The following is a 12,573-nucleotide window of genomic DNA, read 5'->3' as shown; positions in this document are numbered from 1 at the left end:
CGTTTTCCATTTACCCGAACAAGTATTTTTGACTGCACATAATCAATTTCTTCACTACACAAAATCAGATTGATCAATTCGGAAATCAGATTGATCACTGCACAATTTGTGATCATTGCACACTTATTTTAAACCCTGATGTGATCAGTATGGACGGTGGGTGTTAGTGCCGAAGTGGTGTCATGTGGAGGTGTATGGTACGTTGGAGGACTGCTGGGCCTAAGGGGACGGACTGTTAAGCCTGTGCCCAGATTCCAGCATATAAAAAAGAGGGAATAGCAGATAATATAATACTAACCCTGGACACGACGGAGGTCCAGTACGAGCCATCTGTCAGCACAAACACGGAGGAGCGATTGCATGACTGTTTGGCCAACATGGCGTCCAGTGCAGCATGGAGGTCGCCCACAGATTGGCTCAGGTCTGGAACAAGCGTAATAGTAGTAGTAGTAGTTGTAGTACTAGCAGTAGTAGTGATTTTAACTGTAGTTGTTGTGGTTGTTGTTGTAACAGTGGTAGTAGGAGCAGTAATTGTTGTTGTTGTAATAGAGATAGTAGTAGTAGTAGTTGTAGTAGTAGTACTAGTAGTAGTAGTTTTTGTTGTTGTTGTTGTTGTAGAAGAAAAACTATTGGTAGTAGTAGAGGTATAGTAGTTCCTGCCCCAGATTTATGTGAGACGTGACCCCAGTGGACTGCAGGCTTCAGTTCTCCTCCTCCTGGAGTCAACATCTTCCTCTAAGGGGATAGCGAGGGAAGAGTAACGTTTTTACAACCTGGCAGGCAGGGTCGCTCAGCTATATTGGTGCCACCACGTGAAGGCGTCCCTGTCTTGTACCAGAACAAAAGAATATCACAAAATTGCATAGTTCTTGCGTAGGGCTATCCGTAAATAGCGCTACAGTAGAACTCACCTGGATGTATCTTATGTATTGCATGGACGGCTCAGTTTGTTGGTGTGGGCATGGGTACAACGGTGGGAGTAGAGAATGAATAAATTATGCACTATACAGTGAAAACACCGAAGAAGCCGTCCCCGCAACACACGAAACATAGACCAGCAGAGTGGGAGAAGTGCGTACCACTCTTCATAGCCTACAACGCATTACGAAGCTCATATTTGTGTGATTCGTTTAGCCAGTAAGGTGTTGCCATGAATTTTTAAAGTTCAAACTTTAAAGATGGGTGAACAGACGCTAGTTCATTTCAGTGGAAGTCTGATAGTTTCCCGGTGTTTTTATAATGTCTGTTAATGTTTTTTATCCTAATAACCTTCTCCTTTTTATGGGAAAGTGTATATGGATGCTTACCAAAACTAACAGTACAAGGAAAGCACTAACTTAACATACATCAGTCTTTAAGAGCAATTATTATGTATTAGAAAATGAGTTGCATTCTACATATTGTTACACACCATCGCCCGAGATAAAATATTCCACATCTTTACAGAAAACCTACCATATTAAATTGCTCTTACCATTTGCAATTTTTAACTTATACTTCTATGCTCGAGGGATGGTAAATGTTCCGCCCATTTAGGAACTCAGATTCGTGTAATACTTTGTCTCCTTTTTCATGTCACGGTATTTTGGTGTGATGTAACAATAATGCCATTTCCTTCTTTATTGTGACCTTGTACAAAGCTTTAAAGGAGCAGAAGAATTTTACTTGCATTTGCATAAAACGGCTATGGCAGGCCCTTGACTCTCTCGATATGGGTATTATTATTCCTTTTTAATACTCCAAGGCGCTGTAACACAATTTCTGCATATTATATTACACCCGATGTGTGATGGTACTGAACATAATTAATTACAAGCGAACAACATACCACAGCATCGGGGCAGGCGGGCGTGGACCATGAGGCAGGACACCCACAGGCCAAGCCAAAATCTTCCCAAAGCGGCTGCCATCAACACCACACTACCACCAGTACGGCAAGATTCTGTAGCAAGAAATGTTTGTTAAAAAATACATGTTTACAGTAGCATATTTTACAGGAATTCATGTAAGATACATACCAAAAATAATATTTACATATGCTTCACTGCCACGTGAACAACTTTTAACTTCATCAGTTCAGTGACGTCATCCATATTTTATCGATGCCACTCCAGTCTATTTAATTCTGTCTCAGAAAAACTCTTCGAGTTAGAAGGGTTAGATATAGCCCTCATTAACTTCTTCAGTTAGTAGCCTTTCTTAAAATTGTCTAGATGTAGCGAGAATAAGCCATTGAAAAGTCGTCATTTCCTTCAGTGATGCATCGAGCAGTTTTCATTCCGCATAGTATATTCTGTCTAACTGTTTTATTCTAAACCATCCTTGCCACTCATACATACATACAGAACATACCTCCTTCCATGTTTCCATTCTTTTTGACATGTTGTCCCTTATTTTGAACCATTTATTCCATACTTCCACTCTGTTTAACCTGCCCTCCCTCATTCTGTACCATAAATTCCATAAGTATTTTCCATTCTTTCTCACATGCTTTATCTACTGCTTTCATCATCGTCCATATCGAATTAATCAACAGATCCTCTACCACTGCGTAAAACCAACCTGTTCATCACTCACCCGATCAATTTATGTTAGTCTAACTCTTTACTGTGTCAAAATTATGTTCATGTATCTTTAGATTATTTGACACAGATCTGTATTTAGCTTTATCTTGTTTGACATTTTGGAAGGGTCTTTTTTCGGCATAAAAGTAACATATTACACCAAAAGTTCAGTACCACATATTGACACATTTAACAATCAACAATGCACTACACCAAGCCACACTACAGTACATTATATAACACCACGCTACAAAAAATATTCTACAGCAGACTATGATTTTTGTTATGTGTTTACTTGTAAAGAATAGTACGCAAGTCATTATAACAAAACACATCACACCACACCTCATTACGCAACACTATAGCATGCATTACAATACATTTCGAGACAAAAAAAAAAAAAAAAATTGCGTCCTGCAGCACACACACACACACACACACACACATGCACACACATGCATGCTATAGTGTGTGTTATGTGTTTACTTGTAAAGAATAGTACGCAAGTCATTATAACAAAACACATCACACCACACCTCATTACGCAACACTATAGCATGCATTACAATACATTTCGAGACAAAAAAAAAAAAACATTGCGTACTGCAGCACACACACACACACACACACACACACACACACACACACACACACACACACAAGACAACAGTACAACATTGCAGTTCATTGAAATATTTTATGCTACACATCAAAACACCATCCCCAAATCCACACCACACAATACACCAATTTTCATACACTCACCACTGTACCACACCACATTAAACCACACTACACTGCGCCACAAATCATCATGCACACCTCACACATCCCAGCATAGCATTTACTCAACAACCTGCTCGATTCAGTATTCACATTCCCTGTTTCATCCCAGCAGCAGCAGCAGCAGGTGCAGTAGCAAGAGTAGTAGTTGCTGTTGTTGTAGCCCTAGGTTCAGATGAAACGTGACCCTGCTGTACTTCAGGCTCAAGTTAATAAATTTCAGCAGTCTATCATCCATCTTGCTGGGGACAGGAAGAGAGCGATGTGACATTTGTTTGACCGAGCAGCACACCCACCTCATAATGTCGGTGCCACAGTATGAAGCGGTTCCTCTCCAACACCTACCTCACCCTTCAGTTATAAAATATCCTTATCAAACTTAACCCGCCCCATCCCGACCACTTTTCCACCACTGACTCCCCCCAATCCCGACCATTTCTGGAAAAATTTTCTTTTGGCTCAAACCTCCGCTTTTGGTGAGAAACATCGAAAATTCATAGAGAAATCGCTCACCTGAGGTTTAAAATACTCAATACAGGTAGCAGTACCTCCTTACCTTACCGGGTTTTTTGACAGGCTGGCACCAAAGAAAACGAGTTCTATGGGAGGATAACTATTTCACACCACTCATAAACGGTATTTATTTATTTACTTGGTAAGAACTTATATGTAGTACGAGAGTATATTGGTTTTCAAGCAGTAATATAGGCATTATAAGCATTGTTACACTCACTAACTCATCAACATACATGACCTTTTTTTGCCACATCACCTGATCATCATTTCTGACTGTTTCTTCTTCTAATCCTATGTAAAGTTTGTCCTCTACATTGTCATTGATTGGGGAATCACTCTGGCTCTGAATTTCGTACCGTGGCATGACATGGCTTTACTGGCCAGGTCACTGATAACAGGTGAATTGCTGAGACAATGGTGTGCAGGGGGGGGGAGGAGGTCATGCTGAGTAAGGCATTGTCCCTGCCTGGCATCTTGAAGAGGAAGGTGTCACGTGTATACGTGCCAAAAATCATTCACGAAAATTGAAAATTGTGCAAATTAGGGGCCTTGCAATTGATCCGCATTTATGTACGTCGACGGGATTGGCAGTGACAAAACGTGTGGACGTTAAAGAACGTCGATGGGACGCTGCGGGTTAAAGCACGCAAACAGTCATTTCTATAATACACAACACAAAACCACATTATATCTTGTCTGACATCCCCAAAATAACATTATCGTCTACCTTCACAGGCAGGGTAGGGCTAGTGGCTCGGGTCGTCCTGGTAGCAATCAAGTGATTGTACTGACAGTGTTGTTGCAAACATTGTTCATGCTAAAATACAGATTCGGCCTTATATTTCACCAATATCCGTGGTCTTAGTACCAATCTGAATTCCATTCCCTTTTTCCTCCAATCAATAACCCTTCTAGCCCTGTTCCTCACAGAACCCCAAATCTCTCCCTCTACAGACATCCTCATTTTGTTTTCCTGGTTATCATCTCCTCACAGACTTCCGTAACAAGGGTGACACTTGTTGATATATAAAATCTACATTTGCAGTTGACACTAATTTTAATTTCACTTCAGCTAATTTTGAATACTCACTATATAAACTAAATTATCTAAACATTACCCAATATATCTGTGTAGTTTATCACTTCCCCAGTGCTTCTTCAGAATCCAGTATATTTGACTCCATATCCACACAGTTGCCTAACCTTAACCTCACCCTTACCCCTCAAATTACCGTTTTGGGTGATTTTCGTGTCCATGATGTAGAATGATTATTGCATTCTGCCAGGACTGATGATACTGGTCTGGAACGCGAGCCATCTGCTGAATCATTTAATCTCATGCAAATGGTAAAACAACCAACCAGGACAACAGTTAATCATGGCCATAACGCCTAACTCTTGGACCTATTCCTGACAAATAATCAAGATCAATACAGGATAAAAGTACTGTTACAACTTGGATGATTCGACCACAATCTCATTAAAGCCTCATTAGCCAGTTCCCCCAAACCATCCCATTCTGAACCTGTCAGAGTGACCAGATGTCAGGACTCCATACTATAAATACAGATCATAATAGATAGCATCATAGATAGATAAATAGATAGACAGATAGAAGCATCAAGCCAGGGGATGAGATAGGTAGTGTGTCAGCGAGATCAAGCAAAGGTAAACAGGCTTTCACACTCTTAACTGAAGGAATGCTTGATATGCACATGAACAGCGCTTCGTGACCATACACACAGATACACACATACTCACACACAGGTTTCTAGAAGCTTCACAACAATATATTTCACGTGACATGACCCCTGCTAATATGGGAATTTAAGAAACAGAGATCAGAAAGGGGCGAGCCATACAACTGAGAGGTAATTGGGAGAAGGAGGCTAGCAACAGGAGTGAGAGGGTGGCAGAGAGAGAGATAGAGCAAGACAGGGAGGTAGCTAGCGGGACTCTACTTTATACTTCACTTGTGTGTGACAGACTGTTAATATTTCCAAGACAAATAAAAATAGTCCCATACTAATCTTTCCCTCTCCTGTCATTGGATGACAAAGGGAACGAAGATTATCTACTTACAAAACTAATCACGTATAACAACAGCTCGTCCACGAGTCTAATATATGTATAACCGATCTCCAAAACACACTAAAAGAAGCTACGAAGATTCTACAAAAGATGGTGGCAGTTGATTCTACATTATCAAGAAACTACAATTCTACGATCAAGTAACTACAAGCGAGTATACAACAAGAAGAACGAGTCTACAAGCCTATGAGCCTACGAGTCTACAAGCCTACGAGTCTATGAGTCTACAAGCCTACGAGCCTATGAGTCTACAAGCCTACGAGTCTACGAGTCTATGAATGTACAGTTGAGTCTACATTATCAAGATAGAAAACAAATAATACCTCTTACAACCAACAACTCACAAGCAGCTTCTGAGAGTATTCTCTCCAACCCCCCCTCCGCCTATTCCCCGATCATCAAGTTGATGTAGAGGTGAAGAAGTCATATGACGCCTTGCCAGTAGTTTAACAAAATATTGATACAAACAATCTTCCAATTTCTATGACGAACCAATGAACTACAACCATCTACGGTAAACTACAAGTAACAAGTCTACAAGACATCTCCATAATCTTCTACACGCTCCTACAAGTAGTGGCAGTCTTCATCCCACAACGAGTAAATCACAAGAGGAAAGGACCGACAATACATCGAGAAAGAAAAACAAAAGAAACAAATGAAGAGCGAGACACGACTCACAGCTCACAACCACCTACCCTCACCCTCCTCTCTCTCCAACCGCAGGAGTGCGAGGTCAAGACGACGCGGCAAAACACCAGAGCCACATTAATAACGCATCTTACCTTTCCTCCCTCAGGTTACACATCGCTACTCATTTACTTACCACGGCTACCAGTGTGGAAAGTCAACGTCACCATGCATGTTTGCTGAGAAGACGCCACGTCAATCAACTCGTGTGTGGCACCACCACTCACACCATTCCCACCAGTAAAATCTAGTGAGTTACATAGTTACTTCATTTATACAATACACAGTGGTAGACAAAAAACTTTTGCACAAACATATAAAACGTGCCGTATAGTTACAACTTAAATACATATACCTACTTCTATTATCTTCATAATTCAATCATTAAATACTTGCACCAACAATAAATATTCTACACTGTATATATTCATTCATTTACTATAGCATTTATTTACTACTAACGAGTGTTACCATTTATATGTACATAAAATACGTGTTTCATACATACAACTATACATTATTACAGCTACAAAATAATAAAGAAAATATACTATCACAGTTACTCAGTGAGCGATTAGAAGAACTGTATTAAACATTTAGTAATTAAAGCTACCTAGTGGAAACAGACCAATTAAGTTAAAAAAAAAATGGCCAACACAAATAGCGTTAGCAGGAATGAACATCTTCCACACAATCGTAAAGACAAAGATTTCCACACAGTGCTGACACATACATTGCCCACGAGAGGTACAAATGAACAAGTCAGTGTATTTACTTAATACTGTATATAGTGTATATATATTTTTTATATAAAATAACAAAATATGGGGGTATATAATATCATTTTCAGAAATATCTGTGCAATATAAACTAAACCTTAAAAAAGGTTTCCAAGGGAATTAGCCAGCAATTATGCAACCTCGGACAGCACCGAAAAAGCGTAGACAAACGAAGAAAAACGAACTATAGAAAATCAATACATACAAAAAAAAAAAGGTCACATAAGAAACAAATGAAAATAGGTGTGTTACTACAAATGCCAAAATACTACATAAACTTTTATAAGTTAAACAAAAAGCAAATTACTGTTCTCCACGAGCCAATGGCAAGACACATCATTACTATCATCGACCGTAGTATGACCTGATTAGCGTTGTCAGGACTGCAGTTACTATAATATTATATAACAATTCATACAATGTTACAATTATGCATTACCACAATGTTACTACAATATTATGTAACAATTCATACAATGTTACAATTATGTATTACTACAATGTTACAATATTATGTAACAATTCATACGGTTACAATTATGCATTACCACAATGTTACTATAATATTATGTAAGAATTCATACAATGTTACAATTATGCATTACCACAATGTTACTACAATATTATGTAACAATTCATACAATGTTACAATTATCTATTACTACAATGTTACCACAATATTATGTAACAATTCATACAATTTTGCAATTATGTATTACCACAATGTTACTACAATATTATGTAACAATTCATACAATGCTACAATTATGTATTACCACAATGTTACTACAATATTATATAACAATTCATACAATGTTACCACAATTCTGTATTACCAGAATCATCATACAAGTTAGGTGAAATATTAGACATTACTAAAGGGACAACTCCATATGTAATGTAATGACCTAGCAGTATTACCATTGCACAGTTATATGTGTATGTCTGTTATACATACACATCTTACAAAATGTCATACAATAACCAGTTTAACCATATTGTATTTGTTCAATTATGTATACAATTTGTTTACCTTCTCCTCAGGTAATGTGGGGTCTGTGGGACCCCATGCTATTTTTCTTAGTGTTTTTCATATCAAAAAGGTCTTGGGATCTGGTTTTCCCTCTACCTTCCTGACTAATAGACTAGTTTAGGGAGGTGATGGGGTCAGTTCGGGATCTGGCTCTGTTTTCGCGATAAAGGGCCTTTGGGGTCCAGTGGACCCCACTTTACCTAACCTGTGATTATTTTCCCAAATATATAACTTCCAAACAATTTTTTTTTATGACGTGCTTCTCTTACTGCGTACAGAAACATTGGCCATTACTGTACAGCATGCAATGATAGAACACTGGTGAAACATATCAGTGTTGGTATGGCAGCCACTAATTTCAGATTGTATAAAATTTTTCAATGTTTTTTCATTTAATTTTCCATAAAATATTTCGTCACTTATATTTCCATACATTTTGCACTAAAATAAAGGAAAAGGCCTACAGAAGCTGTGTAAAAGCGATTGTTTCAATAAAGTTGTTGTAAGTATTTTTGACGATTTTTTAAATATTGGGGTCTGACAGACCCCACATTACCTAAGTAAGGGTAAAATTATAGGTTTACCGGAGAAGGGTTAAAATGTATTATTACTGGATCATTGCAAGATTGACATGAATATTATATCTATACAATATTATAATCAATGTTATGTATGAACAGACTTGAATATGTCAATAATGATTGCTGTCGGAGGACCGCCAGTGGCGTGACTGAGTGATGTCAGGACTCCATATTATAAATACAAATCATAATAGATAGCATGATAGATAGATAAATAGGTAGACAGATAGAAGCATCAAGCCAGGGGATGAGATAGGTTGTGTGTCAGCGAGAATTGAGCAAAGGTAAACAGGCTTGCACACTCTTAACTGAAGGAATGCTTGATATGCACACTAACAGTGCCTCGTGACCATACACACACATACACACACACAGGCTTCTAGAAGCTTCACAACAGTATATTCCACGTGACATGACCCCTGCTAAAATGGGAATTTAGGATACAGAGATCAGAAGGAGGTTAGCCTTAGAACCGGCAGGTAGTGGAGAGAACATAAACGAAGAGGGGGTCCATCTACCCTTGTTTAGCAAGTTAAGTCACTTGTAGTATATATGCTACTCAACTTAGACTTTATCTGAAGATAATAAATCAAGATCAACTCCCTGTATTCATCTTTAATTCCTCCTGCTCTTCGATTACCAAAATAACTTTAATCAAAATTCAAGACTTACATATTACAAGACTAAAGAGTTTATCTATCTATCTATCTATATATATATATATATATATATATATATATATATATATATATATATATATATATATATATATATTGGCTATAAAGTTCCAACACAATGGCACTTTGATAAGGCAGATTGGGATGGATTTAGAAATTATCTTGATATTCCATGGCAGTTTTTCTTCTCCAGTGACATCAATTCAACCGTGTCCCACAATAATGACTTAATACAAGATGGTATGGAATTGTTTATACCCAGTCTACAGTTCAGTAAAAGATCTAACTCCCCAAAATGGTTTGACAGCTACTGTGCCAGAGTAACGACCCTACAGTCCTTAGCAAAATAACTCTTACTTAAAATAAAAATATTTGATTCCTTTAGTCAATTAAAATTGCTAGAAACCATGCAAAAGCAGTACTAAATCTCGTTAAATCAACTCACAACCAAGCAACGAAATTGTTAAACAGTCCTAATGACAAAAGAATATTCTGGTCAAACCTCAATTGTTTCAATAACAACTTTAACATCACCCATTCTCCCACTAAAATCTCCAGATGGTAACACTATAACATTACTGACCCGAACATTCTTGCCGGTACATTGCCAGAAATTCTACCTCAGAGGACGACAGTCAGAACGACCCTGCACTAGAAATTGACTCTCCCGAAATTGCTTCACTTAAAATACTGACTAGACACGTAAAATCCATCGTAGACAATTTACCAACTATGTTCCAGGTCCACATGGAATTCCTCCAGTTGTTTTGATAAAGTGTTCCCCAGAACTTGCTCCTGTTCTAGCTAAATTTTTCAGACTATCCGTACGTGCTTCTTCATTCCCTAATTCTTCGAAAGAAGCCAATATCCACCCAATTTCAAAGAAAGGTATTTCCTCTGACCCCTCTGATTACAGACCAGTTGCTTCCACATCTTGTCTTGGTAAAGTATTTGAGATTGTAACTGATGACCACAAGGTTAAACATCTTGAATCCAACAATATAATTGTTAGTGATAGACAGTATGGTTTTTGCCTTGACATATCCACTGTTGATATACTCACTCACTTAACTCATACCATCCATCAGTCAATTGACCAGCATGGAGAAACTCATGCAGTAGCCCTTGATATTTCTAAAGCTTTTGACAGGGTGTGTACAGGCATTAGTAGGTCATATGTAATAGACATGTAATAATTATAGACATTAGTACTTATCTCATAGCACAACAGGAACCACTTGCAATGTCTAGTTCTTACGTGGAGACATACTGTACACATCCTCTAGCCACAGGGCAAACCGAACGTATGGCAAACATTTTCCAGATGATAGAGAATACCATTATGCAGGAAACACGTGAGGTAACTGGCGAAAGCTGGTTAGCCCATGTGGTGGAAAAGTGCTAGACATTACACACATCCCCACCAAGAAGTATATATTGCTGGAAGTCAGGTATAGAAGTCAGAGAGCCAGAGAGAACAATAGAAGGTTGAAGAAAGCTAAGGAGAGAGGGTTGTGCAGGAGGTTAGCCGTTAAGTAATGTTACTTTTCAGCACAACGATAACTGTGTCACAATAAAGTACTGTAATCCAAAAGTATCTATCACTCGCCTACAATACAAGAGAGACAGAGGTGCAGGAGAGACAAAGAAAATAAGCAAACCCACAACGCGCTATCCAATGCCTCACGGCTTTATATTGGTAGCATGTTTTCCCACATCATACATATCATCGACACTGGTTCTCACCTATCTACCTGGCTACCTACATACCTCCCTACCTTACTATATTGTTGAGAAGCGGGATTTGCCAGTTAGGTAGTGCTTGAGAATTCCCGATATTTCTCAATTCCATACTTCCGTTACGAGTCAGAGTAGCCAGTTACCCCCACCTGGGGGTAGGGGGTAGGGGGGTTTCAAGAATACTCCCCCACTATCCCTGCTTGTCGTATGAGGCGACTAAAAGGGTTGGTGGTTGGTTAGTGCCCCACCCCGTAAAAAGAACTAAGCAAGGAAATAAAGCGCCTTGGACCAGGACAGACCATACGCTGACGACTAAGAAATGGACAAAGGACATTCTGAGGGTGGGAACATGGAATGTGAGAGGAGTGAATGATGAAGTGAAAGAGAGAGAGATTGTTCAGGTGCTTGAAGATGCAAGAGTGGATATATGTGGACTGACTGAAACTAAATGGTGGTGAAAGTGTGAGAGAATGGGATTATGGTTTAGGTATATGTGCGGGACTTAATGAGATTGAGGGCAAGTGAGGGAGTATGTCTGATGATAAGCAAGAAGGGGAAGGAGAATATAAGAGTATGGAACAGTGGATGCAAGGATTGTATGGGTGAGGATGAAAGTAAATATACAAGCATGGAAGATTGTATGTGCGTATGTGCCAACAGAGGACCGAATGGCAAGAGTGAAAGGTGAGTTTTGGGCAAGTGTTGAAGCATGTATGGATAAGTTTGAGAGGAGCGAGAGATTGTTTTTGACTAGAGACATGAATGGCAATGTGGGGAATGTACAAGTGGATGGAGTGGTTGGTCAGTGGGGTGTGCTAGCTGAAGTAGATGGGAATGGTAGTGCTTTGGTGGACATCTGTGCTGGTAAGGGGTTGGCAATAGCCAGCACCTACTTTCGGCATAAGATGATCCACAGGTATACATGGAAAGTCATGAGAAGGATGGATGGTGAACTTGTGGAACGAAAGGCAGTATAGACTACGTGTGTGTGGATGAGCGAATGAGAAGACAAGTGTTGGACACAAGAGTGTGAAGAGGGTGGGGAAATGGAATCTCAGACCATTACATAGTGATGGCCAAGGTAAGGCTGCAAGGAAAGTGGAAGAGGAGACAAAGGGG

At 39.1% G+C, this 12,573-nt stretch overlaps 1 long non-coding RNA gene across 1 annotated transcript in view; it reads right to left on the bottom strand.

Moving 5' to 3' along the window:
- Window positions 1-371: 371 nt before the first annotated feature.
- The window catches only part of LOC145398638 (uncharacterized), a 41,904-nt gene continuing 29,702 nt past the window's right edge, over window positions 372-12,573 (bottom strand). The window contains exons 2-3 of the long non-coding RNA XR_013897172.1: window positions 1,829-1,942; window positions 372-423 (exon numbers count right to left, since the gene is read on the bottom strand). This is a non-coding gene — a long non-coding RNA (uncharacterized LOC145398638). The remainder of the gene's footprint in view (window positions 424-1,828; window positions 1,943-12,573) is intronic.

Source organism: Coenobita brevimanus, chromosome 46, assembly GCF_032717465.1.
Source record: "Coenobita brevimanus isolate Jiangsu-jjx chromosome 46, ASM3271746v2, whole genome shotgun sequence".
NCBI lineage: Eukaryota > Metazoa > Arthropoda > Malacostraca > Decapoda > Coenobitidae > Coenobita > Coenobita brevimanus.
Note: the sequence above shows the minus strand (reverse complement) of the source record. Positions and strands in the feature narration are given on the sequence as shown.